The following is a 4,419-nucleotide window of genomic DNA, read 5'->3' on the forward strand; positions in this document are numbered from 1 at the left end:
GAATTTGCATTTATGGATATGGTATTTACCAAGTTAAAAAAATAAGATTTATTATAAAATATTTTCCTTCATATTCTTTGTTGACATCAAACATACCAAAGAAAACATCCTTAAAACACAATAAAAAAAAAAAAAATGTTGACAACAATAACATGAAACACTTCAGACTGAGAGAGCTGGGACTCAAACCAGCGTCTGACCAAAATTTATTTTTGACCCAAAACAAATGCAAGACACTTTCCTCTGCACAGGTGTGTGTGTGTGTAAAAGCATATTTCAAGCATTTCATTAAGGAAGTATAGGGATGACATCACATTATGTTTTTTAGTGCATTGGTTTGTCTTTGTACTAGATACAATGTGCAGTGTGTGCACTCTCCCTCAACCTGCCTTGTCTGCTTCTGCTGCAGAGTTGCTGCGTTTCCCAGAATGCCTTTCTCAATTCTGAATGGCCAGTGAAGACGGCTGTTTCACATCTAGTCATGTAGTCAACAAGTCCGGTTCTAATCAGATCAACTGGCGCCATCTTGTGGCAAAATGACGTTACTGGTCGGTTACTGCATAGGCGTCATGAGTAGGGGGACAGGGGGGACACCGGGGACGTCCCCTCCAATATTCAGTAACTGCCATTTTGTGATTCACCCATCATCATTAGTTTGAACACTTCTATAGAGACAGAACCTATAAATAAACTGATGAATGAAGAGTAAGACCTTCTTGTCTGTAGCTCAGTGAGATCAGCAGCTGCTTGTCCTTCATGAAGACGCTGGTTTGAGTCCCGGCTCTCTCAGTCTGAAGTGTGTCATGTTCCTGCTGTCAGCAGTGTGAAGACTTGTAGAAATAAGATGATGAACAGAAGCCAACCAAATCTCTTAAACAGCTCAGCAGGATCAGCAGCTGGTTTATCTGTCACTACCTGTTGGTCTGGATGTTGGTTCAATCCCAGATGGAGGAGAGATGTTGTTGCTGAGGCTGTACTGTCTTTAACAGGACTGATAAAGACAGCTGTTACATGTAATTCACTGGAGAGACGAGTGTCAAATGTAAGACACTACATGTAAATCAGTCAACAATGTGTAAACAAACATACAGAACTATAAAATTAGAGTCAACATTGGTACTGCCTTTACCCTTATGATGAGGTGGTGGCTATTTGTATTTAGAATACACACGTCATGCAAGAGCCAAACATTTCTAAAAACCTTGACATGCTGGTAAAACATCTCCTTCCCAACCTCCTCACCCACCGCAGCTGGAAAGGTTGAAACTGGTAAAGCAAAGCATTATGGGAAGGGCTAAAATCCTCTATTGGAAATCAGACTATCCCTCTTTTAAAGAATCAGATTAGAGCTGAAAACCAACACTGTTCCTGTCTGTGTGTCCGCGCGACTCTTTCTTATGCGCCAGGTGCATGGATGTATTAGGTGCGAGGGAAAAGGTTGACGCATGCGCACACCAAGGTTCTATATTAACGCACACACCATCCACCCGGGACCCAAATAGTGTTTCTATCCACGCAGGAATCGATACTGGCTTGCCATGTATGGAAGGCCGGTGGTGCGGGAACCACGTTACAAAATACTTGTTTACACGGTCATTTCTCACCTCTAGACACGACCAAAAAACCCACATTGAAGCGGCACTTTTGCCCGTGTCATCGCGCCTTCCAGCAGACAATAATGTTCCTTAGTTTTGCATTTATTTGCATACTACTACGTTGGCTTGGTCAGTTGGTATGTAAGCACCTACGCACCTTTCAGAGCGTGTAAAGACGCTGTGTTATATTCATGAGCAAGTGATGTGACTACAGCCTTATGTCATGATTTGTCATGCTTACATCTCTATCAAGGCAGCAGACACAGGAGCTATATGACTGTCACAACAGGAAGCAGCATCAATTCGTTATTAAGCTGGCCAGAATAACCAGAAAATAAGACTTCCGGTTTAACAGCTTTTCCAATGTTCTTTTTCCCTCTTTCTTTTTATATAAGAAGTTTCATTCAAGTAAATCTATTTTCTTTATTCTGGTCTAGAGAAATAGTATAGATTGTCTACTCAGTGTACATTTTAGTGTACAGTCTACACTGTGTTGTCGAATGGGCTTTTGGCTTTTAGGCCTATAAGACAAGACAGGAATGGTATCTGTGTGTGCATACTGCCATCTAGTGGCGTTTTTGTTGCACTCATCAGTTTTACATGATTTTGGGGAGTGGCGTGTTCTGATATTTTCTCATGGTTTGGACAGAGAATGAAATTATCAAATGAAATTATTTCAGGCTAAACAGCTGTGACATATTATCGGTGATGGTCCTGCTGCCCAGGAAATTAGTTAGTTAGTGTGTAGTGAAAGTACAGGTCTGTAGGAGTGTTTTGACATAGAACTGTGTAAAAATAAGTTTTTTTGTCCATATTTGAGTGTTGTGGATTTGTAGAAATTATGCTTTTATTCTGAAAAAATCAGACCGGAAGTACACAAGTGTGTATTCAACAATGGCGCTTCGGAGCTTTCTTCTAAACTATAATGCCAATAAAAAACAACAAAAAAGTATATACAAAGCTCTAGAAATAAACTAGGGAAGATTTGTTGAAGATGTGGTGGAAAGGGATAAGGAAATACAGCATAAAGTGTGTAGGGGATTAGCCAAGGAGGTTCTATATTAACGGATTAGCAAGAGCTTTTTTTTTAGTACTTCCTTGTACGTCATCAGTAACGTCACGTGTATAGTTTTGACCGCTATTACAGGTATTTAAAGTAACGTGTTCTTTTTTAATGTGTACATTTTTGCCCTGTTGACACGGTATTCCACAGCCATGTTGCGTGTTGAACAGAAAACCACAGCAGAAACCGGCACGAACACGCGCGGCTATGACTGAGTGTCCGTTCTTAAATCGCGTGCACGGAATTTGCAGCTGTCAGTTTCCGTAGTGTAGTGGTTATCACGTTCGCCTAACACGCGAAAGGTCCCCGGTTCGAAACCGGGCGGAAACAACTTTATGTCCTGTACAGAAGCTGCGGAGGACGATTGGGGCCACATGGAAACTGACCGGTGTTTCCGATGGGATGTGGATGTGCTGAGAGAATGAAGAGGACATTTAACGAGATAGATAGACTGCACATTGTCGATACCCTAGGGCAGTGGTTCTCAACCTTTTTCATATCAAGGACCCCTAATGTAGTCCACATTAGGGCCACGGACCCCCATTTGATGAGATTTTGTCTCTCGGACCCAGATCTGAGAATATTTTTATTGTTAGGTATGATTTTGTCCAGAACTCCATGACTATCTTTATTGTAGGTAGAGACATAACAGTGAAACTATGATCAAAATAGTCATTCTTCTACATTCTATAATTGTTCTTGTAAATGAAATAATGAAGTTTAACGATTCATCAATTTGCTGGGGACCCCCTGGGATGCCCTCAAGGACCCCTGGTGGTCCCCGGACCCCACGTTGAGAACCACTGCCCTAGGGGAAAGGACTTCATAAATGTTATCCTGTGAAGCACTTTCTTAAGAACTGTAAGAAAGACATTAAAGGTCCCATATTGTGTCAAACAGGATTCCCCTTGCCTCTTTGATTATAAAGGAGTTGGATGTGCTATCTCAGGGGTACTCAAACCTTTTTTATTAAACGTCCACTTATGAATTTTACACAAGTTCAATGGTCCGGTAGTAAAATGCACCGACATAAATCAACGTCCATGTATGTAACGTATGGACGTAACATATTCAATCGTACAGTATGGTGGCTTGAATCAGTGGGAGAAATGGCTGTTTGCCTGTAACCAATGCCTTGACCCGGCACAAAAGGTGTGATTGCCAGGCTCAAAAAAACAACAACAATACATATATATGGGGAAAGAAAAATAAAAAATAGAAAATAAAATATTGTTTCCGCCCGGTTTCGAACCGGGGACCTTTCGCGTGTGAGGCGAACGTGATAACCACTACACTACGGAAACAGATAGTGCTCATTATATCTGTCAGTGTATTCAAGTGTGTGTGTTCCGTTTGTACTGTAAAATAGATAAACACAGAGCTGAAAACCAGCGTCTGTTCCTCTGTAAACCACTTCGCTCTCTCTTCTACATTTTATTGCTACAATTAAATCAGAGGGAATGGATGTTGTAAATCCTAAATGCAATAACAAATACTTAGGAAAACTTACTCTGGATACATGTATTCCCATTTCTAAATATACTGGAATGCGGCCTTGGGACAGATGGGATAAGGTCTTTTTAAGAAATTTAGGGCAACACTCATCTGCACTGGAATATTTATTCTTTTATCTTTTCTTTTTCATCTTCTTGCATTGTCTTTTTAAATGTGATTTTAATGCACTTTCACTTTCACTTTTCTTTATCTTTTTTTGTATCTTTTTTTTATCTTCTTGCACTGTCTTTTTAAATGTGATTTTAA

At 40.4% G+C, this 4,419-nt stretch overlaps 2 non-coding genes across 2 annotated transcripts; one reads left to right on the forward strand and one right to left on the reverse strand.

Annotated features, from left to right (window-relative positions):
- Nucleotides 1-2,915: 2,915 nt before the first annotated feature.
- On the forward strand, nucleotides 2,916-2,988 carry trnav-aac (transfer RNA valine (anticodon AAC)). Its single transcript has one exon. It is a non-coding gene; the product is annotated as a tRNA-Val (tRNA).
- Nucleotides 2,989-3,889: 901 nt separating this feature from the next.
- On the reverse strand, nucleotides 3,890-3,962 carry trnav-cac (transfer RNA valine (anticodon CAC)). Its single transcript has one exon. It is a non-coding gene; the product is annotated as a tRNA-Val (tRNA).
- Between the last annotated feature and the right edge of the window lie 457 nt (nucleotides 3,963-4,419).

This window comes from Centroberyx gerrardi, chromosome 11, assembly GCF_048128805.1.
Source record: "Centroberyx gerrardi isolate f3 chromosome 11, fCenGer3.hap1.cur.20231027, whole genome shotgun sequence".
In the NCBI taxonomy this organism is placed as follows: Eukaryota; Metazoa; Chordata; class Actinopteri; order Beryciformes; family Berycidae; genus Centroberyx; species Centroberyx gerrardi.